This window comes from Myodes glareolus, chromosome 14 (assembly GCF_982192425.1).
Source record: "Myodes glareolus chromosome 14, mMyoGla1.1, whole genome shotgun sequence".
Taxonomy (NCBI): domain Eukaryota; kingdom Metazoa; phylum Chordata; class Mammalia; order Rodentia; family Cricetidae; genus Myodes; species Myodes glareolus.
The window spans coordinates 29,542,845-29,569,267 of NC_142039.1; the positions used below are offsets into that span (position 1 = coordinate 29,542,845).

General features: G+C 43.3%; 1 protein-coding gene across 10 annotated transcripts in view; it reads right to left on the reverse strand.

Moving 5' to 3' along the window:
- Window positions 1–26,423, reverse strand: part of Chrm3 (cholinergic receptor muscarinic 3) — a 444,702-nt gene that overhangs the window by 21,145 nt on the left and 397,134 nt on the right. Inside the window, exon 3 of one of the 10 annotated variants that reach the window (XM_085699229.2) lies at window positions 25,514–25,618. The exons of the other annotated variants lie outside the window; for them this stretch is intronic. The gene's annotated coding sequence lies outside the window, so the exon portion shown is untranslated. The remainder of the gene's footprint in view (window positions 1–25,513; window positions 25,619–26,423) is intronic. 10 annotated transcript variants of the gene reach the window in all.

The window sequence follows — 26,423 nt, forward strand, 5'->3', positions numbered from 1 at the left end:
TGTGTAATTTTTCTTTGTTGCTTGCCGGCTGTTGGGGTACTGGAAAGGACAAAAACCCCAACAAGCCAGCCCACATGTTACAAAGACTGAAGATGGAAAGAGAGAATGGACTCCTGGAAACCGTTTCCCGCCTTCATGTGTGTTCTGTGGCATGGGCACACCTGAGCGTGTGCATGGGCATGTGTGCACATACATACACATGCGCGCGCACAATAAAGGTTAAAAAAAGAGAAGTGGTTAGAATTCTAGTGTAAAACTTGACCTTAAACAGCTCACTTGAAATAGTTACTCAAAGGGCAAAGGAAGCAGATGGTGGTGTGTGAGTTCCAAGCTAGTGGGCTGGGAACCCTAAGGAACTTAAAGTAAATGCCGGAGATGGCTTCAGATTGGGAAACTGGTCCAAGTTTGACTGAAGAGATGTGTGAGCTGATGATGGATTATCTGATGACCCAGGTTTTCAGTGGATGAAGCCTCAATTATTTGGTCATTTTGTTCTATTTCTCTGGCCATTTCTTTTTCCTCTTACGTCTCCTTAGGTGGATCAGTGGCAAGTTTAGCAATGGCACTGCCTCTTCTGGTCCTGGGGTATTGAGCAAGTTTTCACTCAGTGCTCACTCTGGTCCTTATTGCTGAATGCCTTGGGCTCTCCCTTCTCAGGGATCAGCCAGAATTTCCCCATTCTCTTCCATTGAACCCAACAGACTACAGTGCAGACAAATAGCACCAGACAGATGTTTGAAACTGTCCATGGTCCTAAAAAATTGATAAAGCCCTAAGGATGCTATAAGTGGGGAGGGAGGTCTTTCTAAGATACAGAGTACTAAGACGGAGCAATACCTAGTGTGGAGGGAAATAGGGTGAACTGGCTTTACTCTGGGCCCACCGGTACATCTTAAAAGGGCAGGAGGGTCAGAAGGGAAGGCACTGGTCTCCTCCTCCGCTCCTTCATTAATCCTGGGTTTTTCACCTAGAGCACTCCAGAGCTGAGCCTTCTCGCTGCTGAGGACAGACCTGTGTCCTGTGCTTGGCTCACTGAGGAGCTTCATTCACAATTTAACAATCCCTGGCTTCCTTGCCCTGGGGAACTTCAAATCGCATGAAGAAGCCTGGCAGAGTCCCACATAGTTTAGCAAATAGAAACAATGCAAAGGTGGTTTCTAAGATGTCCCAGCGCAGCCTGTTCTGGAGCCCTCATGAAGTGATTCCCCCTGGGATGTTTTCAGGCAGTGCTGCCCAGGTGGACTGGCTGTACCTGTCCCACCTGAGGGTTAGTTAGAGATGTGCATTCTGTGCCCCGGACCTGCTCATCCCAAGGATGTGAGGGTGTTTGTCGGGCGTAGGTATTGTAAGCAGCTCCCCTGTGCTCTCAGTGCACAAGTGTTTGGGAACTTTCAGGATAAAGGAATCTGGTTTCATTCCCTGCGTGTTCCACTCTCTCCATCTAAACACTCGCTCCTCATCTTTCATGGCTCTCTGCGCAAGCCCGTGCAGTGCTACTGGTACCCTCATGTGGCAATGAGGCACAGATCTGCACTCGAACGGACTAATCTGCCGGCTTTCTGAGTTCCTGTGTCTGAGGCTGGTCCTCTGCATCCCCTTCTTCCATCCCTCCTGTCTGACAAGCGTTCCGACAGAGTCGTGACATAGATATCAGTGAATTATATACATGCTTGCATATCTAGATACATAAATATGTGCATACATGAGACATTCCATAGGAAATGTCCTGCTAGGGAGACGGGCTAGGGAGACAGGCCAGTTGGTAAAGGTTTTCTCTGCAAGCATGAGGACCTGAGAACAAATCTCAGAACCCACGCCAAAAAGCTAGGTGTGGTGGCACATGCTTGGAATCCCGGTGCTGGGGAGGTAGAGGCAGGTGTGCGGCTCCCTGGCCAGCCAGTGTGGCCTAATTAGTGAATTTCAGATATCAGATAGAGACCCTGTGTCAACAAGACAAGGAAGACAACTTCTGAGGAATAACATCTGAAGATAATCTCCACATGCACACACTTGTACACATATGCTCCACATGAATCTGTACTTTCACATCCATGAGCATATACGTGCATATATGAAGTATTATATAAAATACTATATGTATATATTCTAAATACTTAATAATGCAAAGATATCTGTATCTACTGAACATCAAAAAGAAACATCATTTATTAGTTTTTCTTGAAAAAAATATGGATTTCTGTAGCACAATTACTAAAAACCCAGAGACAGCTATTGGGTTTCAACCTGAAGATCAGAGACGCAAAGCAGCCAAGCCACTAGAGAGCTCTTTCTTCCACGAAATCTTCAGACTGAAAGAGAGTGAGATCCTGTCTCATTCTGCCTTATATTCCTTTTTAATGCTGGGATTAAAGGCATGCACCACCACTGCCCGGCCTCTATAGCTAACTAGCGTGGCTGCTGGGGTTAAAGGTGTGTGCAGCCACTGCCTGGCCCGTGTGGCTGACTAGTGTGGCTGCTTTGCACTGACCTTCAGGCAAGCTTTATTTATTAAAACACAGATAATATACCACTATAGTTTTTTTTTTCCTGTTCATGAAAGGAGGCATGAAGTAGCCAGTTGATCTCTGGGTTTGAATTTTTGTATGGTGTTAAGAAATTCAGTTTGTGCTTCTTAGCCCCAATCTATTGATCAGTAAAATGGAGACATTTCACTATTCTGCAGGAGTTTGGGAAGTCAGAAGCAGATCTGCCACATACCAAGTGTTAACAGTTGAGTGGATGCTTCTATTCACCAGTTAGAGTTTATTTACTATAGAGTTTAAAGCAATTAATTGTATTCTTCTGGAAAATGGGACAGTGGCACCCCTGAACTCTGCAGCTTACTGTAGAATCTAAAAGAAAAATATTTTTTTGTATTTCAAAATCTAAAGGTGTTTATTATGTGCGGGAGAAGAGAACATGCTGGAATCTGTAACTAAGACCTGAATTATCTGTTGAGTGTCTTTTATAGATTAAGACTACAGGTTAGGACAGTGGCTTTTGGTGTTCGTGTTTCAGAGAGAGGAAGAAAGAGCCAGCGAGAACCCTGGCAATTTCAACTAAATGTGCTTCGCTTCCAGCAAGCCTTTTAATACAGAAAATTCCCAGACATTTTACACTTGCTTTCCATGTTAAGATGCCAACTGCGCCTCACAGAAGGGGACAACAAAGTGACATTTATGTCTTCTCCTGAGGACTGTTCAATAAGCAGACGACTTCTTGCAAATGCTCCTGCTTGTGAAAGGTCTTTGAAGAGCCTCAAAGTAAAGCAGACAAAAGCCAGGGTGTCGTGGTGAGCACCATACAGACCTGAGGGAGCTAACTGTATACCAACAATGATTAAACAATGCTGACCACCACAAAGCTTCCTCTGGCTTTCTGGGCTCACTGTTGACGCCCATCTTGATGGCACCTGGACAAACTGCTCAGTGCTGATCTACGGCACTCTCTTTTGCAGGGTGCACATTTGAGATTGGAAGTAGTGGTCAGATGGCTTAGCGGAGACTCCTCCCATGCAGAGAAGAGATGGGACGATGCCTGGCATCTGCCCCATGGGCTTATAGAAGGGGCAGGGCGGGGAGCAGAAGGGAGGCAGAGAGACAGAGGGAGACACACACACACACACAGACAGAGAGGAAGAGAGAAAGAGAGAGAGAGAGAGAGAGAGAGAGAGAGAGAGAGAGAGACAAAGACAGGGAGAGGGAGGGAGAGACAGAGACACAGACAGAGAGAAAGAGTGAGCATGTTAGTCTGGAGAGGAGATCTAGGTTTGGCCAAGACACAGTTCTATTGGTGGCCAAATGGCTTCACACATTCCAGTCAGGCCCCTCAGCAATCTGGCCCTGTGTTTTCTGAGCTACCTGGCGAGCACACCAAGAGTTCCTTCACACTACCCTGCTTGGCTTTTGAAAGTGATGCCCACATGAGCTGTGGGTGGTGGTGTATCAATGATACATGCTAACAATGGTTTATCATTTAGGAATAGGACAAAAATGAAGGATAGGTGTCCCTCATTTCCTAGTCATGTGATGATATCACTGAAAAGGAAGCTGGATATTCAACCGATTCTAGCAAAGGAGCAAGGACTGCTAAGAGCTGAGCAGATTCATCGTTCTTCAGTTCAGTTTTAAGCAAATGAAATGAGCAAAAGTGAAAGGATTCAGTCTGTTACCCTGAAGGGATAAGAACTCAGCTTTGTTGTGTGTGTGTGTGCTCGAGAATGTGTGTGTGTGTGTGTGTGTGTGTGTGTATGTGTGTGTGTGTGTGTGTACATGGGCACAGGTGCACATGTACATAATATGGAGACTAGAGGCTGATGTCAGGTGTCTTCCTATGTGTGTATGTGTGCATGCACAGGCATGTGTGTAAATGGGTGTGTGTGTACATGTACATACATGTAGAGGCTAGAGGCTAATGTCAGTGTCTTCCAACATGACTCTCCACCTTATTGTTTGAGGCAGAATCTCTCATTGAACCTGGAACTCACAGATTTGGTGAGACTAGGTGACCACTGAGCTCCAGGGATCTGTTTCTGCCCCTTCCTTCTGTGGGATGTACTTTTGTGTGCCACTGGGCCTGCCTTTTCACACGGGTGCTAGAAATTAAACTCAGGTTCTTGAGCTTGTGTAGCAAACACTTTACTGACTGCACCACCTTCCCAGTTCTTGGGACTCAGATTTGACTTTCCCTAGCCCCAGAATCCAAGGACAAATCAAATACTGAGGATATTATTTATTCATTTTGTGATAGTTCGTAAGCCATTCTCAAAGACGAGGCAATAGTAAGTGCTTTGATTTGAAGACAGGGAGCAATTAAATGATTTTCCTTTAACTCATTTGACAGTGTCTAGCAAAAAGCTGCATAATCAAAGAGCAATGTAGAGAATGTTGACCACCCCATGTAATTTTGACCAGGGGTCACTCATCTTTTTCAACAGCACACATCAGAAAGAAAAACAACAAGACCAACACTTTGGCATGACAAACACAAGCCGATGATGTCTGCATACAGTTTGCTTCAGACATCGCCATCATGGTCAATAAGAGACCCGGGACAGGTCTAGGCTTTTCTACAGAACAGGGGTTGGCTATGGACCAAATCCAGCATGAAACTTTATTTTGCTTCTCAACTACCAGCTAGTTGAGAATGACTTTTCTGTCTTTAAGTGGTTGAGTGTGAGATAAAAGGAAGAGAATCTGAAGATCCATGTCACATATGTGAAAGTCCATCTTGACTGCGTGTGCACAGAGTTTCTCAGGACACAGGAAGCCCATGTGTTCGGATGTTTACTGTGGTCGTTTTCTCACTGAAACACAGATAAATCCTAGCCAAGACAAGATGATGGCATATCCTAAAATACTTCCTCTCTTGCCTTTTGCAGAAAATGTTGGCCAGACCTTCACTGCAGACTGTTCAGTTTTCTGAGGCGGTGCTCTGCTATAAGACACGCTGGTCCTGATGGGCCAGAGTCACAGCCACGGCATTAGTGTTCTCACTGCCTCATGACACACAATCTTTTTTTACAAAGTGGTCGTGAAAATATATTGGTCAAATGATGGAATTGTCCACCACTACCTTTTGAGCATTTCCTTCACATACAGACAAAAGATGAGAGGATGGAACAGACTGATCTTACCCTTAGGTGTTTGCTGAACCAGGGGCATCATGTACACAAATGTGTGTGTGTGTGTGTGTGTGTGTGTGTGTGTATAAATGAAAGCATACACAAAAATGCATTTAAAAATAAACTAAAAGTATAAGCAGTTATGCAAATGACTCTTACACAGAGTAAAGTTCTTACTAAGTTCAAAACCAATTCCATTGTGTAGTATTGGAAACTTGGGAAGCCCCCTTGCCTTCTGAGACTCAGTTTCCTCAGCTATAAAATGGGATAAAACAACTCTTTCGGTTCCTGTGAGCATAAACTGAAAGGATTATTGTAAAATGCTTAGTCTTGGGGCATTAAACATATGGCAGTCCTCAGGAATGAAGAGCTGAAGCAGTTCCCAGAGAACGTCCAAGGGGAGAGGTGTGGATCCCGATTCTGTGCTCAGGCACTGTAAGAAGAGCTGGCGGAGAGGGAGGGTCTGAGTAGGGATCAGAAGTAGCTAATTACTAGATCTGAGAGGAAAGCTGGGGATCTGGATGTTCAGGGTATCTGCAGAGAGGTAGGCAAGCCTGGCAGGAGTGTGCACGGGGTTGGAGGTTCTTCTGTGGGGCAGTGAGAACTCTAGAGAGTCACAGAGAGTAACCTGTGCATTCCCCTGCCCTCCTGCCTTCAGGGGCTTCAGTGTCATCTGAAAACAACTCAGATCTGCTAAAGGGCTGCCATGAAGGAGTGCTTTTGCCCAGCAGTATTTAGGAAACTTCCCTTTTTATGGTTGTGTTTCAAGTGGATCTTACCTTATGCACCATTCTAACTTGTGTGTGTTCATGTGTGTGTGTGTGTATGCATACTCATGCATGGGTACACATGTACGTGTGTGTATGTGTACATATGCGTGCATGCATGTAGAGTCCAGAGGTCACCTTCAAGGGTCATTTCTCAGGAGCCATCTGTATTTCGCTTGATTCAGTGTCTCTCACTGGGACCTGAGGCTCACAGATTAGGCTAGGCCGGCTGGGATCCTCGTGTCTCTGTGTCCTGGTGCTGGCATTATAAGGACATATCAACATGCTTGGCATGCTTTGGAGGGGCTGCTGGTGTTCAGACTCAGCCCCCCATGCTCATATAGCAAGTGCTTTTCTGTCTGTCTCTCCAACTCCCACCATATCATCACCGTGCCAGCGGCTGCAGTCAAGATTTGCGCATCCCATGGACAGCTGTCCCTGTCCAGTCATTCCTGCATAGGAGCATGCCATAGCTATGTTCAGCAGAGAGGCTTCTCCTAGCCTTTGGTTGTGTATAAATTTTAGAAAGAAAAAAAAAAAATGAACTGGAGAGCTGCTCTGCAAAACTTTAAAAGCTTTAAAAACTTGAAAGCGGAACAAGAGGAACTTTGTGGAAAACAGTGTTTTGTGCAGGTGGCTTTGTGCTCCGAGGGACTCAGAGCCTGCTGGTATTTGAGGTCTGCTCATGACATCTATCACAGCATGTAGATTACTTAAAAAAATAAGCATGATGCTAAAAATACCCCACAGTCTAGCCTGACTGCAGGCTGTCAGAATGTTATATTCTGATTTTTACACTGCCTGCTGATATTTGGACGTTTTCACAAGTATAATGTTTACCATTATTCTGTTTTTCTTTATGAAAGTTGATTGCAGATGAATAAGGCTTGAGGAAGCCTGCCTCAAGACAGGATTTGCGCTGCGTCCCACCATCCCTCAGCTGCTCTGAATAAGTCATCCTGCCTTAGACGCTCATCTGTGGAGCTGATTTTGGTTTTGGGCTGTCTTACCCACACTGGGAGCAGATGTCCCGCTTTTCATGGGGCAGAAAAAGTGCCGGTTCCTGGCTTTGTCATGATCTTATGCCTGTTGCTTGTATGATCAGTGTCGTGATCGGTGACAGAGCACCGGAGTTTCAGGTCACCACTGATACATGCTTGTTTGCCAATGAAAACGGGGCCTTGAGGGACCCAAGGGAGAATTTAAATTTGTTAAAACTTTGAACTCACACAAAAAATGATTATTTAGAAGGCTCTATGCAGCTACACGTGAGATGCAGCTACACGCAAGATGCATATTGATCTGTTATTTAACGAACAGTTTTAGATCAGGGACGCCAAAGACACTAGCGTCACCTTTATGGTAAACCTCCATGGATCTCAGAGTCACCAGCAGCTGGGGAAGACCTGAGCTCTGGCCACTCTACCAGGTTCTATCAGAACAACGACCCACGGTCCCCCCCCCCCCATGTGTGTTTGTGTGTGCCCACACATGCATGTAGGTGTGAAAGATCAACTTAAATTCTTTATGATATCTTCTTCCTTGTTTTCTTGAGACAGAGGTCTCTCATATTTAGCTGGAACTTGCTGATTTAGATAGAGTAGCTGGCCAGTAAGCCTCAAGGACCTTCCCGTCTCTGCCTCCCGGGCACTGGGCTTGCAGGCGCATGCCACTGTGCCTGACTTTATGTGGATGCTGGGGATCTTAACTTAGGTCCTTGTGCTTGTGCAGCAAACACAGGCTGAGCCATTTCCCCAGCTTCATATCTTATCATCTATTTTCAGAATTCAGTCAGCTCAATGGTCTAGATTGATTAGCTAGAAATAGAGAGAGTGGGTATAGGTATGGGCATAGTCTGACCCAAGACTTTCTTTTATTCTTAGATCTAGTTAACATTAATCGGGCATTTCACATATCTGGACAATCTTTGAAAATGTATGTTTATGTTTTGAGGCAAGGAGATCCTTTTGTAGGTTAAGGTACTGATACAAGGTCAAAGGCAACAATAGTGATCCTGGATCCCATTTAGGTTTGGTAGTTGAGTCACAAGGTAACAGGGCACAGTACAAAGGATCTGATCAAAGGGAAGGTCAAGAGAAGAAGAAACAGGTGTGGATTCAAGTCCACTATAGCACCACATGTGAGCTGTTTGTTGTAAGACGAAAGGGCAACACGGTCACCTCACAACTATGGTGGCTCCCAGGCAGCCTGCAATCTTTCAGTCTAAGAATCCATCTTCATACGACACATTCTATTCTTAAATAAATACCATCATCACACTCAGTTGTCACTCTTCTTGGCTGTCTTCCTCAACGGGAAATTTGTAGAGATTCCACAATCTTAACTTAGCACAAGTCACAGGGGACCCTTTTGAAGATGGGTACGGGGTTAGTCTGGGTCAGGCACGAGTGACCTAAATCAGAAGGCAGCCGCAAAACTGTGGGGCTAGAAACACAAAACCACCTCTGTAGCTTTTTTTTTTTTTTAAACTCCCCATTCACTTGAAATAAATCTTGCTTGAGGTGTGCCTCGGGCGAAAAAGAATGAATGCCATTTGAGGCAAAATGAGGATAAACAGCCTGGCACCTGCGATCACTTTCTTACTTAACACAACTGTGGGAATGTATGAGAAGCAGGATCTTGGGGGCAGCTTTGCCTCGGAGCGTAGAGGAAGGTGGCTGGCAAGCTGGCAAGCTATGCTAGAGGCACCATCGCAGGACAGATGAGTGAACGCCCAGGACGGAAGAGAAGAGGCCCTTTTCCCTCCTAGAGAATCAGAACGAGGGGTTTTATGCTAGTTGTTTTTGTTTTGAAAAAAAAAAAAAGCAAAACACCTGACCATTAAGCAAACAATAGAAGTTGCCACAATGTGAAGTTGCTCACCTCTGAGACTGCACCACCCTGGGTGCTGACCCATTTGTGTGTTTGGATTGTTCGTCTGTCCAGCCCTCTCAGGAAGGGATGGTATTGTATGTCTGGCACAGGGCTAGCGCTCAACAAACAGTATTAATCCTTGCCATGTGACCTGTACAAAGGCCTGCACAAGAAAGTAGCAGACAGGGTTTCATCTGTCCTGCCTGCAGGGTATTTTCGACTTAGGTGAATGACCATAACCTACCTGGAAAGCTACCAACTTCTTGCCTCTTACCTTTCAAACGTATAACTATGGGGCCACATGACCCTGGGGAGATGAAGCTTCTTGATCTGTTTCCTCCTCAGGTCTGCTCACAAGTACTCATTCTTTTCTCTTTAGATAATAAACTCCTTGTGCACTGAGACTGTGTCAATTACCCATTAGGATCTTGAGGGCCATGGCAAAAAATGAACCTCAACTTACACATTTTTAAATACCCAGAATAACAAACTACTGTTAACTGAAGAATGGCTCCTAAAAATGAAAGAAACCTATTAGAAATCCCAAGTACCTGGATTGGACAGATGGCTCAGCTAGCAAAGCACTTGCTGTGTGTGTAAGCATGAGGCACTGAGTTTGGATCCCAAAAACCCACTTCAAAAAGCTGGATACTGCCGACAATTCCATTGATGGACGGGGATAGAATTGCTTACAGTTTTCTTTCTAGGCAGTCTACCTGAATTGGTGAACTCTAGTTCATTGAGAGACCCTGTCTCAGTCTCAGACAATAAAAAGATGAATCTAACTGAGGAAGCTGTTGACTGCGGGCCTCCACATGCTCCTGCCCACACCCACACACCCACACCCACTCACGCACACACTCAGAAGGGTTTGCTCTGAAGAGAAGACCTGTATCCTGGGCCTTAGACTAAGAGTTGGAAATGACTTCAAGTTCTTGTTGACTGCATAGATTCTGTTCTCTTTTCCACTACTTGAAACTGCTGGCACTCAAAACCATCAAAGAGCAAATGGCCTATTTATAATAACATACCAAACACCCAAGAAGAGGAGGAGGAAGAAGAGGAATGCAGAAAAGAAATTTAGACTGACCCTTCTAACAAGGTGTCCCTGAACTGGTGAAGAAATAAGCAAATGAAGAGGTAATAGTTAATGAACTGTAACAAAATACTGAAATAGGTTCAGATTACAAGCTTTGGGACTTGGGGGGTGGGGTGCTGGGGTCTGAGGTGTGCTCCTTTGGAAGGTTTGACTCTAGTACAGGCCAAGCCTCTGAGGCTCCTCCAGTGGCTGATTCCGCAGGCCCTCTTAAAGAAAAGCCTTACTAAGGATGCCACGGACCCAGGGTGAAGTGGATTTAGTGCGCAACTGGAGGGCCTCATTGTTCTCAAGGCTGGAAAGACTGATTCTTTTCTAAAGTAGTGAGGCTAAAGTATGGGGTGGTAGAGAATTCTTGGCTTGTTTTCTGACATGGCCCTGGGTCTCTGTGGACTCTAAATCTTTATTCTGTCTTCTTTGTAGGTCTGCCTACACTCTCAGTTAATCTCCTATTGTACTTTCTCGTGCACATGTGCAGCCCTGGTGGGCATCCCCTCCCACTCTGCTATGTCATGGGGTGGTATCTCATAGATGTTCCCCTGCAGCCCTGTTTCAGGGTCTGTGCTGCAGGTCAGGCCAGAGTGAGGCTCAACCAGCACTTAGCTTCATTCAGCTCCTGAGAGAACCTCTGAATGTGGGCCTACTGAATCCTTTCCTTTCCTTAGGAGTCCTTCCTTCCCCCAGACTTGGCTATAAGGAAATTTGACCTCAGGAAAGTTACTTCACACTGAGATAGGCAAGGGATTGTGATTAGTCATAAGACTGCTTGCCTAGCATATATGAGGCCCTGGGTTCTATCCCATCACCGAATAGACCTGTGGTGTCACATGTCTGTAATCCTTGCATGTGGGGAAGGTAGCGGCAGGAGGATCATAAGTTCAATGACATCTTCTGATACACATCAAGTTCCCGGCAAGTCGTGTATACCTGAAATTTTGTCTTAACAAACAACAAAACCAACCAAACGATTACTTCTCTCCCTCCCAATCAACTCTATACAACCTCAAGTTACCTGGAAGAAAGTTCCAATAATGGATTCTTTAGAACTGGTTGCCTTTCTGGCATGTCTATGGGACATAATCTTGAGTATATTAATTAAGGCAGGGAAGATCTGCCTACTGTGGGTGACACCATTCTTTAGGCAAGGGACCAACTGTATTAGAATGGAGAGAGTAAGTGGAGAACTACCATTCAGTGCATTCATTGCTTTCTGCCCTTGACTGAGAAAGTAATGTGGCTAGCTGTTTCAAATTCTGCTACTTTGACTGTCCTGCAATGATGGACTGTAACCTGGAATTGTGAAATAAATAAACCCTTCATCCATTAAGTTGCTTTTGTCAGAGTATAGGAAATGCTGGAGAGATAGCTGAGTGGTTAAGAACACTGGCTGCTCTTCCAGAGGTCCTGAGTTCAATTCCCAGCAACGATATGGTGGCTCACAAAAATTATTAGTAATGAGATCTGGTGCCTTGTTCTGGCTGCAGGCACACATGCAGGCAGAACACTGTATACATAATAAATAGATAAATCTTTAAAAAAGAACATGATACAGAGTACAGTAAACAAAACAAAGACATCTAATATATATAGCATACACACACATAGACACACACAGGCAAGGCCTTACCATATAGCCTCGGCTGCCCTGGAACTCACTATATAGACCAGGTTGGCCTCTAACTCATAGACATCCATCTGCCTCTACCTCCTGAGTGCTGAGATTAAAGGTATGTGGCACCAGTGCCCTGAAATTATGATAATTTTGACACTAAAATCATAATTTTGACACATGGACTCATAAGCAGGTCTGAGAATGGTGTATATTGGAATCCAAAGATCCAGTTTCAACTCACTTCATACTTTCCTCAGTTTATCTGTTTTTCCCTTAAGGCTGAGAACCATATTCAGAATCAGGCAGGCTTTCAAGACTACATGTCTGCCTTGTAAAAGAAGTCTTGTGCCTTCCTGATTTGGTTGTATGGGAATAAAAATAAAGGAGAATGTAGGGGTGACTGCTGGGACTTGAGAACTTTCCAGAGAGGGTGGTGGGTAGTGTTTGAAGCTTTGGAAAAAGGAAAACCGCTTAAACTTCTTAGTGACATTGGCTTTGTTTGGTGCACTGGGAGGGGCAAGCTCTTTGTGTGAGTTCACTGTGTAGCTGAGGATGCCCTCTTGTCTCCATCTCCTGAGTGGTGGGTTATAGGCCTGTGCCACCATGTCAGGTTTTGGGGCCTATTTTACAGGTAACTATCTCAGTGGTCAGCAAACTCATGAACAGTCAGAAATGATGGGGAACCTCCTTCAGCCAATGGTCTTTGAGAGGCTGGGCCAGTTTGGGTGTGGCCCTGGATACCAAAAATGTGTGGACCTGCCCACTCTCTCTTGCTGTCTGCTCTCATATCTGGATACTGGATTCTGTTCCTGTTCCCTGTTGTGATCTGTGAGTTCCCTTTTAAATAAAGAACCCCTGATCATACCCTATTCAGAGCTAGTGTGGAATTACTTCATCTTACACGTTCCCCATCATCTGGTGCCCAATGTGGGGTTGAGTGCAGTAGAGAATCACCCTGCTGTGGTCCTTGGTGGTCATTGCAACCATACCATGCGCGCGCGCACACACACACACACATACACACACACACACACAAACACTGTTTAGTGAACGCCATGAGCTGAGCATGCTCAGTTGTGTTAGCATACTACCAAATAGTAGCATCCCAGTTTAAGGTCATGGGAGGCTACCTCTTAGATGCTGCTGCCATAGGCCCTCTTGTTCTCTGAAAGCACCCAAGGCTGTTGGTGAATAACTCAACATCTTTCCTACACAACCGTCCTTTCCTGTGAGCAACTTCAGAGGTTCACATTTTGTATTTCTTTACCATTCTCAAGTCCTGCGGGGAAAAGTAATTACATGTTTGGAGCCCATGGGCAGGTTTCTTGCTGAGCTCTGTTTTCCTCCTTAGCTTGTCCAAGGAGATGGAGGATGTCAGCCTCCTACAGAGCGGTGTTAAATGTCAGAGAGGAAACTGGTGCCCCACGGCTTCTGAGCACTGGGTCTTGACAGTTAGCCAATCAATCTAAGGTTACTTTTAAAGACATTAAACTAGGGGATTGTGCATTGTCTTCATGTCCTGGCATCTTGCTGCTGACAGAGATGCATGATGGCCTTGAGCCTTCTCCATCTGTGGTCTTTTTCCTGTCATGTCCTGACCATGCAGGTGACCCTTTCAGCAATCCTTAGAGAATATTTTCCTCCTCATGGACATATTTCTGAATCTTACTGTCTGATTCAGGTTTGTGGAAGATGCAGAGCTTTGCTTTATATACACGTTTGCTGTCTTCAGCACTACCTTCATCTAAAAATAATCCTCCCTGCATTTCTTTGTGCATTCTATCGCTCTGTCTTAATCAATGACCTTCCATGCTTTGGGTGTCTCATGGGAGCTATGACATTTGAGCTCTGGGCTAGAAGAGATGGGCCTTTGGGCACTTCTGTTTGGAAGAAGCAGAAGGAGAGACACCTTGTACCAAGGTTGAGGGCATTGCCATGAGTCAGCCACATGCAGGCTTGACTATTAGTCACTGGCTGGATATCGACTAAGTTGTGTTCATGGAGAACACTAACATTAATTGTGTAAAACGAGTGAGCAGCTTTTCTGTTTTGAATTTGAAATTAGTTACTTTATGTTAAATATTTTGCCACAAGGAAGAGAATGGTAACTAACACAGCGAGGTATGTATACATCTATACATTGTAATACTGTTGACTCTAAGAACACATTAAATACAATATCCCAAGTCAAGGCTTACTAATCCCAGGTGTATAACAAATAATATTTACCTTCACTTTTTAAGACAGGGTTTTCCTGTGTAGTGTAGTCTTGGTTGTCCTTAAACTCTCTTTGTAGACCAGGCTGGCCTTGAACTCAGTGATCCACCTGCCTCTGCCTCCTCACAAGTGCTGGGATTAAAGAAGTATGTTACCATTGCCTGACAATATTTACCTTTTAAAATAGAGTAAGGATTTTTGAAAAAGTCATAGATATATTGTTTTTTTTTTTTTGAGGGAGCGGGACAGGGTTTCCTCTGTGTAATAGCCCCAACTGTCCTGGAACTTGCTCTGTAGACCAGGCTGGCCTTGAACTCATAGAGATCTATCTGTCTTTGCCTCACAAGTGCTGGGATTAAAGTTGTGCACCGTTACCACCCAGAATAGGCATCACTTTTTTCCCCTAAAATTACAAAGAATACATATAACTATGCTTATTTATAGAAGTATATGCATTTATCTATAAACATATATATTTATGTATGTATATATTAGAGGAAATTATGCCACTTGGGCTGAATGCTTCCCTCACAAGGACCACAATAGTAACAAAACCCCCGACAACTAGGCATGAAAGATTCCCTTTGGAGTTGTTCATCATGGGAGCCCAGGCGACTCGCCAGCAATGGAGGCTACTGCTGCTGCCCCGGTTGCCCCTCAGCGTTTGAAGAAGACACCATGTACTTCAGACACAGGACTCGGAGGGTTTAGCTGGATCTGACTCAAAAGCCTCTTCCCCAAAGATCTGCTTTCCCAGTAGCAGAAGATGGAGATGCTGCCACAGGAGAAGAGTAACCAGTAGTTCTACAAATCTGTGACACCCACGAATCACAACAATGACCAGCACACACATAGGTGTATTCTCTCCATTTCAGATAAGGTAAGGACTTGTCCAAAGCTCGAGCACAGGATGCCACACACAGGAGCCAAACGCCAGTCTCTATGGGTCTAAGTGCTTCCCAAGTACATTCCTGCCTCTTTAATTCATGCCAGCAGACTGAGGTACAGACTTAAAAGAGGGATGCAGACAATTTATCTAACCAGGTTAGATAAACACCCTCACAGCCATATCAGTGCCCAAGCCAGACTGTGTTCCACTGGTTAGGAACCAACCACGCCTGTTGATAGATTTGACATTTGTACTCTTCCTTTAGACATTAGGTATGACCTTGGAATTTATTGCTTGTTCATGGCTGATGTGGGCATTTCTGAACAATTAGGCTGTATTAATTTGTTGAAAACAGAAAACTGGGTGCAATGAAATCTTTCAACATGTACGCATACCAAAGAAAGAATAAAATAGACAACTGCCATTTATACCTGACAGTCTGACATGATTTGGGGCGTGTGTGCATGTTTGTGTGTGTGTGCACGAGAAAGAGAGAGAGAGAGAGAGAGAGAGAGAGAGAGAGAGAGAGAGAGAGAGAGAGAGAGAGAAAGGTATTTCCACCATAGCAGTTTAAAGGGAGACTACCATTTCTGCACCTAAGCACACGAGGCCCGAGCTGTCTTCCCATCAGCTGCTTTTCTAACCGCTCTTCTTTCCTTCTCCCACCTCCCAGACTGGAAAATTCTAGGGAAAAAGGCCAGGGAAGAGAAGTTCCACTGGCAAGGAGGGAACAAGCCTGATGTCACTTCAGTAGGCCACACAGGTCCTCCGCTGAGGGGATCCTTCTTCTGGGCTTCGAGGTTCACACATGCTTCTTCATTCTCCCCGTCCTTGTTTCTTTTCCACAGTCTCCTTACCACATGATACCCTGTATGCTGCTGATTACTTGATCAGTTTATTTTGTGCCCTGTGAGGGTGAGGCCCCCCTCCAGCTCCTTTCTTTTCTTTGACAACTGCTAGTACAAAACTCCTAGGACATTGTCTGACACACAGGAACCATAATACCTCTTGGTTGAATGGATGAGTGGTTGAATGAATGAATGACCGAAGGAAGACCTGGGCAGAACAGAGCATCTGTCAAGCCTTGGAAATCACCTAATTTGCTGTAGGAAGATTGTTCTCACTATTGGCTCTAAGGCCACAGAGTGGGTGTCCCACCGGTAGTCTGTTCTGTTATGATGGACGAAGACAGGAGAAGTATCTTTAGGATCTTTTGGGTAACTGGTTATAAGTGGAAAACAGAAGATGGTATTTTTACATATTATAGATATTGATCAATAGAATGAGCTGTGCCTTCTGATCTAACTTATATTTACTGTCTGTAACTTATTGTTTGCAATGCCTTAAAAATGCCAATCCAGAATCCAGGACTAGGGAAATGGTCCAGTTGTTAAAGTACTTGTTTTGTTGACAGGAGGAACTGAGTCTGACCTACAGAAACTATGATTTAAAAGGAAAAATAGGCCATGGTGGTATGGGCATGCTTGTAAACCCAGTGCGGGGGAGGCAGACACAGGTGGGTCCCTGGGGCTCACAGGCCAGACAGTCTAGCCTGCTCTTGGGTTCTGGGTTTTTTCAAAGACCCTGGATCATATAAAGGTGAGTGGTACCCAAGGAACTGACATTGAGCTTATTCTTTGGCTTTCAAAACCATTTACACAGGCTTTGTACCTGAACACACACGTCTCCCTTCATCCACATGAACATGCACTCATACACACACACACACACACACACACACACACACACACACACACACAAACACCTCCCCAGTAACACTAAACCTATTCTGAAGTTAAACAATTAGATATATCCCACCCACCCACACATATACAACTCTCCAGTAGTACTAAGCCTATTTTGAAGTTATACAATTTGAAATATTGATAGATGTACAGAATTAGAACAATGACTGCTACCCAGTAAGTACTATGTAATATATAAGCAAGTTTTTTCAGTTAATTTTTACTAAAAAGCAACAAGCCCAAGGAAAGATACTTAACCTCTCTTGTTATTAGTAAGATGCAAATTAAAACCACAATAAGTAACAACTTCCTGACCAGTAGACCACCCATGAGAAAGCAAAAATGTGCATATGAGGCTGTGAAGAAACTGGAGTCCCCCACCCCTCCACTGCAGGCAAGAATACGAAATGGTATGGTCGCTTTGTAAGACAGTCCAGAAATTCTTCAAATTCTATGCATGGTAATATCATGTGACCCACAATTTCATTCCCAGATATTCATTAATGAGAAACCACATATTTGTAGAAACCTTTCCTGTAATATTCATAGCGTCATTACATTACACTAGCTAGTAAGTAGAGACAACTTGAAAATCCAGCAATTGATGAATGAATAATTAAATCGAGGATAATCGAAAGAAACAAGAAATGAAATAGATAATATGAATGGAGCTAAAAAATTAGCCTTTGTTAAGGAACCCAGGCTCCAGCACCCATGTTCTGTATCTACTTCATTTATATGACACAGTCAGTGTAGATGGATCCAGGGCTGGGGAAGAGGTGGGAGTGAGAACTTAATGGGTACAGGGCTTCTTCAGGAGGTGATGAAAATTTCAGGAAGCAAGGGAGAGGTGAAGGGCTGTCATTATAAATGTACTTGCTACCACTGAGCTGTACACTTTAAATCAGCCAATGGTTATTCTACGTTTTGTTAATTTTCTCACAAAACAAAAACAGACAAGCGGATACAAAAATCCCAATTATTCTTGAAGAAGTCAAGAACAATTACTATTTCAGGGTTTTTTTTTCACATGAAAATACTAGGGTACCAAAAGTTGAAGTAATTTGTTTCAGATTTTCTGAGTCGCTAGAGACAGAGCCAAAGCAAGAATCTAGACATTCGGGTTCCAGAATGCACACACAAACCACACATTAACATTCCTTTTGTTATTCCTTCCTCCTAGCCTTTGATTTAACATGTGACTCTAAAAGCCAAGTCTTATCTCTAAAGGGGGAAGTGTGAAGAAGGAAAAGGATGACCCAATATGTACTTAAGAACAAACGCACTCATGTACCAGGTGAAAGAACACCATCAGTGAGTTGTGCAATATTGTGAAATCATGACAAGTATGCCCGTTGGTGACAGCCACTGAAAACTGATCAGGGAATTTGACTGTGGGGCTTTCTCGTTTGTCTACTAAAATGACCCAGTGAATCATGAAGTCCATTAACTCGAAGTCATCTAGCTCTTGATAAACAACACAAATTATGAAGGGATACAGTGTGTCCTCCTTATATGAGAGCGCCATTCTTAGGAGGATAAATACTTTAGTTAGTGTATGTAACAGTGAACCTCAAGCTCTTCTGAAGCAATACACAAGGTATTCTGCAAGGCAAGTTCAAGTCCTCTAGCTGGGGTAAATAAGATAGCTAAAATTTCACAAGGGTAGTGTCAGAGCATGGGAGCCTCATGGAACACTGGACAAACTCTCTGTTGCCTGACATGCTCATTGTTTTAACCTTTGCTAATAGCCAAACTAGAAACTCTGGTTGAATCTTCATTCATTAACATTGTCCAGTTGCCTTCCAGGTCTCTGCATGGACCACCTGCGACGGGAGATCTGCGCTTTAAATAATAGTAGATGTTACCCCTAAAAGAAGCCCTAAAAGAACCTTGGAGATTGCTAATAATAATAATAAGAATAATTTAAAAATGTTTTCAATAAAAACAAAGGATACATCCTAGTCAAGTGTCCACAGGTGCTGTTCTAGTTTGCTTTCTGGGGCTACAATAAATACAGATCAAAAGCAGCTTGCGGAGGAAAAGGGACCACCATTGAGAGAATCCAGGGTAGGAGTTCAAGGCAGGAACTGAACTAGAGGCTGTGGAGGAGGGCTGCTTACTGGCCTGCTTAGCCTGCTTTTGTTGTACACCTCAGGGCCACCCTCTCAGGCATGGCACTGTGTGCACTGGGCTGGATTCTCCCTTAGCAACAATTAATCAGAAAATGTTTCCCAGACTTGCTTGCAGGCCAGTCTGAGGGAGGCAGTTCCTTAACCGAGCCTCCCTCTTCCCAGTTGACTTTTGACTTGTGTTAATGAAAATTAACCAACACAGGTGCCTTTGGGTTTATTAGACAAATTTGAGAATAATATTCTCTTTTTACTTTTTTATACACAAATACACATGATCATTTTATACTTTTCATTCCTATAAAGTAATCTTTATTTTTAGGGAACAGACACTGCACCTATTTGTTGGATATATCTGAGAGATTTTGGTTCCAAATTTAGTCTCAGAACCAGTATTAACAAAATGCTGCCATGGATTAATCCCAGAACTGGAGAGGTGGAGACAGATCCCAGGGGTTTATGGGCCAGGCAGTTTAGCCTGCTTTGCAATTTCTGGGCCAGGGACTACATCTCATAAAAAGGTGGGGGAATCTGAGAAATGACAGACAAACTTGTTAAACTCCATATATTCTCTCTCTCTCTCTCTTTCTCTCTCTCTCTCCCTCCCCTTCTCTCTGTCTCTCTGTCTCTCTCTCTCCCTCCCTCTCCCTTATCTCTGTCTCTGTCTCTGTCTCTCTCTCATATTTTTACCATGCTGTTTCCCTACGTGGTGTGCTGAGACATCACCATCTTCCTTATCTTCCTTATTAGTACTGGTACAAGTGACTGAAAGCCATTTGTTCATGTCGGGTTTTTTTTTTTCATTAACAACTCCAGAGCTGCCACCCCCGGCCTCTGCCTGAATTTTAAGTCCCATCATCCGTCTCCTGAAGATTTGGAGACTTAGAAATGCTACCCGTTCATTCCCAGGAAAGTCACTCCAGTCAAATTTCTGTGGCAAGGAGTCCAAGCCTTCGCTGGTTCTTTCAGTTTCTAATTCTTGCAAGACTGGTTCCTGTGAATGTGCCAAAGAGAAGGTGTTTACTGGGGGGAGGGGCCCTGGGGAGAAGTTTCTGCTGAGATGATTCTTAATCAAACTTCTTTACAAACTTTCAGCCCCTCTGAGGAGCTTTGCCATGATTGGCCTACTGGGAAATAGATTTTACAGAAATTAAGCCAGCCAGATATGGTAACAAGTACTTATTAGTTTTTATAGATACCTTTTCAGGCTGGGTAGAAGCTTTTCCTACCAGGACTGAGACAGTCAATGTGGTGGCTAAGAAGATCATAGAAGAAATCTTCCCAAGGTTTGGAATATCCAAGGTTATCGGGTCTGATAATGGACCTGCCTTTGTTGCCCAGGAAAGTCAGGGACTTGCCACCCAACAGGGGATCAATTGAAAATTACATTGTGCTTACCAACCCCAGAGTCAGGTCAGGTAAAAAGGATGAATAGAATTCTAAAAGAGACCTTTACAAAATTGGCACTGGAGACCTGTGGGAATGACTGGACAGCCCTCCTTCCCTTTGCCCTGTTCTGGGTTTGGAACATCCTAGGGCGATTTAAACTCATCCCTCATGAGATCCTATGTGGAGAACCGTCACTGCTCACTGAATCAGGTGGAATGTATAATCCTGATGCTATTCTTTCTAGACCTTTATTTTCCCGCCTAAAGGTTCTTGAAATGGTGAGATGCCAGATCTGGGAACAACTGAAAGAAGTATGCATCTCTGCCTGGATCCACACCTCCCACGTGAAGCGAGCTCCTGAACTACCCAAATTGCAGTATCTGGGGCTTTTGATAACACTACCAGTCAAGAGGCTTATGTTTGGGGGACTAATCATAGGCTGACTCTTACTGAGGTTATGAAATGAGACTCTTAAGAGCCCTAAGACTCCTGACACCAGGTACTTGGTTCCTGGTTTAGATACATGATGGGCTTATAATACAGGCCTGACACGTTGTGTGTCAACATCAGTTTTTAATGACACCAAAGATTACTGTGTGTTTGTACAACTGGTATCTAGGGTCTTTTATCATCCAGCTAACACACTTGAAGATGAGTTTGACAAGCGCCCAACTCGCTTTTGACAAGAACCTATTTCTCTGACATTAGCAGTAATCCTGGGCCTCTGGGTAGCTGTCTTAATGCAAGCCCCTCAGTACTTTAATGAATTAAAACTAATTACCTTCATTAGAGAAAGAATAAGTGTTGTTCAGATTTTGATGTTTCGCCATCAATATAGTGCTTTACAAGGTTAAGAAGATACTGAAATCTAGTTCTATGATTAGAACTAGGTACTAGAAGAAGTGGGGAGATGAAAGACCTTGGTGCAGGAGAATTGTCTGTATTCTGTCAATCATGTATTTTAATAAAACACTGATTGGGCAGGCAGGAAGTATAGGCGGGTCAACCAGACAGGAAGTAGAGGCGGGGCAATGAGAACAGGAGAAAGATAGGAAGGAGGAAGCCCATTCCTCCATTCCTGCCCAGATCACTGAAGAAGCAACATGTGAGCTGACAGCTGAAAAAGATACCAAGTCATATGGCTAACATGGATCAGAATAATGGGTTAATATAAACTACAAGAGTTAACAAGAAACCTGAGCTAATGGGCCAATCAGTTTTATAATCTTATGGAGTCCTCTGTATGATTTGCTTTGGGGTATGCTGGTTGTGGGGTACCAGGTGGGACAGATACACCAACAATCTGGTCCCTCTTGCTACAGGACCTGGATAAATCCAGACCCCGCCCCTAGCAGGAAAAAATAAAGCCAAAAGTCTAAGCAGGGAGAGAAGAATCAGAAATCTAGGATTAGCAGGTTCAGTGACTGTTTCAGGAACTAGCTGAAGATAAAGTTAGATTGTAATCTTGAGAATAATCTTGAGAAACAGGGAGTTTCCCCCTTGTGATTATCATTAGTATTTTTGGAATACTCTGTTTCAGAAACTAGCTGGTTATAATCTTGAGAATAATCTTGAGAATAATCTGAGAAACAGGGAGTTGCCCCCTTGTGATCATCACTGGATTTTCGGAATTTTCTATTATGCCCTCCCTACCCCCTTCGGATTATCAGGCTGTGGTTTCTTCCCTTAAAAACCCCTTCTCCCAGTTACTCGGGGTCGAACTCCTCCCCTGCGTGGTTTATGAGTCTTGGCCCCAGTGCACTGGTTCCTGTCTTGTCAATAAACCTCGTGTGATTTCAGCAAGGACGCTCTCTTGTGAGTTACTGGGGGGCTCGTGTTATCCTGAGACTTGGGTGAGATTCTCCCCATACCTGGGGTCTTTCAATACCATCACTCAGGAGACACAGGCAAAGGGAGGTAGACCTCTGTGAGTACAAACTCAGTCTGGTCTACATAGTGAGTTTCAGGTTAAACAGTAATACTCAGAGAAATGCTATCTTAAGAAATCAAATCCAAATCAAACCAAGCCAAACCAAACCAAAACCAACCAACCAGCCAGCCAGCCAGCCAGCCAGCCAGTCAGCCAGCCAACCAACCAACCAAACAAACAAAAAAGAGTAGGTGGCACTTAAAAAAGTAAACCCTATATGACTCTATATGCATATGCACACATATACACAGGTTACCCCCTACAAGTAACACATAATATGCATGTATACACAAACACATATGTATACACACACTAATTTATTAGTAAAACTTGTTAAAATTTACTAGGTTCAAAGAACATATTGCTATGTCAAACTAAGATGAATATGTCTCTTGTCTACATGTAGTGAAAGAAGCTCTTTTCTATTTGAGGGGGTATCCCAATCCTTGGCAATTTAATGAAAATCTGTGTGAAATTGGGTCATGTAATGATTGATTCGTTTCAAAATGGGGCTGTTAATCAAAAATGTTCAACTTTAAGCATGAAAATTCCTGTGATATTTTGCCCCTCATATGCTAAGAAATAATTTTGGGGATGCTTGCTGACTCCTGGATATTTTGAGCTCCACAAGTACTTATTGGAAGACAAGGCTTTGTTCCAGGGACACTCACCATTTACGTAAAGGTTGAGATTACCAAAGTCACTGCCAGAAAGGTTAGACAAGCTGAGGTCACCTGAAACCCTCGATGCATCTAGATCAATAAAACAGTTTTCAATTTGTCAAGTCAGGAGGGGAGGGTGTTTTTAGAGGCAACGGCGTGAGAAGGTTGCTGCCTCACTGTGGATGCTGTGGATGAAGTGACATCTGATCTACTGGGATGCCTGACAAAGAGGAGGAAATGGCTTTCACTTTTGAATAAGAAGCAGTTCAATTTGTAAAATGAAGCAATTAACTTGAGAATGTATTTTCCTTAGCTGAGCTCTTACGAATCATTCAGTATTAAGCGTTAAAAGAATGAAGGAGGGGTTGGGGAGATGGGAAGAGCGGTTGCTGAAAAAGCATGAGGACCCAAGTTCAGATCCCCAGCAGCCTCGTAAGAAGCTAGGTGCAGCTGTGCATGTCTGCAATCCCAGCACTGGTAGGAGGAGGTAGGAGAAAATTGGGCCTTCCTATCTAGACAGTCGTTAAGTTCCAGGATCAGTGAGAAACTTTAAGATGGAGAGTGAAAGTGTCAAACTCCACATAGGCTTTTGCTCACACGCATGTGCACATACATTTCCCACCCCAATAAAAACGAATAAAGAAAACTTACTTGTGCTTGAAGTAAATATTCAGTATTTTCACACAGTCAAATACTTTTGAAATTCAAGATAAGCACAGAGATTTAGAATGAGTAGGTCAGTTAAGTATTTCTTTCTTGGATATTTTAATGGTAGCGAGTCCATGTTCACAAATCCTTATTTGGGAAAGTCAAGGCCAACAGAGATTTAGAATGACTCATGCTTTGGACTTTCCTATTTTGAGCCCAGGTCTCTGTAAGTCATACCTTTGGTAAATTACCTACAGGTTAAATAGAACCCAGAAGCCATGAACACCTTATTACTAGTCTTATTCTTTTAAAATAAAAATTCTGCCTAGGAGAAGCTTTTGTCTAAGGGCAAAGAACAAATTCAGCCTTTAGTTAAATGCGACTGTGGCCTCAGTATCCTTTGCCCTCATCATAGGGACATGCTCCCATGGCAGATGGTGTTGAATGCTTTCAAACCACAGAGATACCAGAAATTGTTTAACAAGAGAACAGATGACTCTCACAAACCAAAGTCTTCAAATAAAACAACTATTTTTCATTTCTGCATGTTTGGACCAGTAGGTTATGACCAAGAATTTTTCTGGCTGTTATCAACAAAGAGATTCAGACATAGAAGAAAGCAGGTTCTCAAGGGTAGCCGGGAAACAACTCACTTAAGCCTGCGTAAATCACCGAATCCTCAGTTCACACACAGCGCGAGTTTTGAATGATCAATTGAGAGGTCGTTAGGGGCCAACTCTGCTTAGTGCTATGGTGAAGTTGAAGAGAAATAAAAAGCCTGGGGCATGGCCTTGCAGTAGCTTGCTACTGTTTGGAAACAGTTGTTGAATCACAAAGGGCACAGTATATGAGAGTATTAATGAAGGTAGCACAGATTCCAGAAGCTTATTGTTGCTGGGATGTTGAAAATATATAGATTTGTCCTATTTACTTGAAGTTTTGACAGCCATTATCAGTGCATTGCTGACCTAAAGTTTCAATCAGTCTCTATAGCTTTGCGAGGATTTGAGTGTCTGTGGGAGAGATTAAGCTGGGAAAGTTAAACTTTCTAGACTTATGAAATAGCCTACTTATGAATTCCCCTGGCTTCACTTTGAGGAATACATCCAGTCTTATGTAAAGGAGAGAAAAAGCAAAAGTCATTGAGTTAATTTGGAGGTTATCTTTGAAGCTTGTCATTATCTTGGCTCCTCTGATAAAAATCGGAGACCAATGGCAAATGAGTGATTTTCTATTTGATCATTTTACTCAGGTGCAGGTAAGAAACTTTGTGGTACATATTGGGTTGGCAGAGGCTCTCTGTTTTGCCTTTCCAATAATTACTAGCAAGTCTGATTGGCTTGTAGAGGGTGGCTCCAGACACACATCACAGTTCTGGAATGACCCATAAGGAAGGCCTTTCGAAAAGTATTCTGTAATACCCTTCAAAAAGATTGAAAGAGCTTAAGCTTTCGTTGATTTTTATAAATTAAAAAGTGAAGAGTTCGAATAACCATAATATTAATAATAATAGTGGTAATGATGACCAAGTAGCATGTTCACCATCTACAGTCTGAGCAGCCAACATGTTGAAAACGAACATTTCACTCCTATTCCTAGTTTCATGAAGATGGACAAAAATCTAAATGCTAAGCAAACTCTTCTTTCTTTTTTCCAGATCTTTCTTCTAAGACTTGGTGCTCTATTGGAAGACAGGGATTGAAACTAGGCCAACCGAGTCAGCTCAAATATTGTATAAAAGCAGTTTTAAATAAATAAAATTTAAAAAGAAGGAAAGAAGGAATGGATCAGCATATTTTGGTAGGAAAGAAATTACGACTCTTGGTTTGGAGGCAAGAGGTAATTCCTTCCACTATCTTTCTCCTTGCAGCTTAATCTAATTTAATATACGTTGTTTTGTTCTGTACTTTTTAAGAGACAAAGTCTTACTGTATAGACCAGGATGACCTCTAATTCTTGATCATTAGCCTCCTAAATGCTGAGTGCAGATGTGAGCCACCAAGCCTGGCCTGGATGATGATTTTTGAGCATTTGCTGAAAGAAAGGACAGAAATATACATGAATGAGACATGTTCCTGAAGACAAAGAATTTTCAATTTAGACAACACACATACACGCACACTGTACACTTCACTACTCATATATCACACATATACACAAGTCCTGTGCAGCAACACATACATACACACAGACACCACATACATCACACATACATATACCACATGAAGTACAGACACACATGCACACACATGTATATACATAGGGACACACAGAAATACCCCTACACATGCATACACACAGAGAGACTACACATAGACACCCACACACATGCACACACACAGTTTTGAATTAAACAGAATTCAGAAAAACACTTCCTTCATTCCCCCACATTTCAAATTTTGAAATGGCTAAGTCCCAAAGAAAATGTAGCCCTTTATCATGTTGGAACTCAGAACATACTGAAAAGAAAACACAACAACGGTATGTAACATTTAACAATGAACATAGTTACTTCCTAAACTAAAAATTTTCCATATGCTTTCCAGCAAATTCAGTGTCAGTGGAGCAGGGGCGAGTCCAATGAGGCTGTATCTCACAGACTTACGAACTTATTAAGGGACAGCACATTGAGCAGGAAGAAGCTGTCTCAGTCAGGAATCTCCAACTTCATCGGGCATGTGATCGCCTGTGGAGTTTGGTTAAATGTGGACTAAGGAGGCCTAGTAGACGGCTCAGTGAGCCAGGCGCTTGCTGAGCAAGCTTGAGCATCCAAGTTTGGTCTTCAGAATTCACATAAAGACCTCCTGCATGGCAGTCAATGCTTACAATCTCAGTGCTG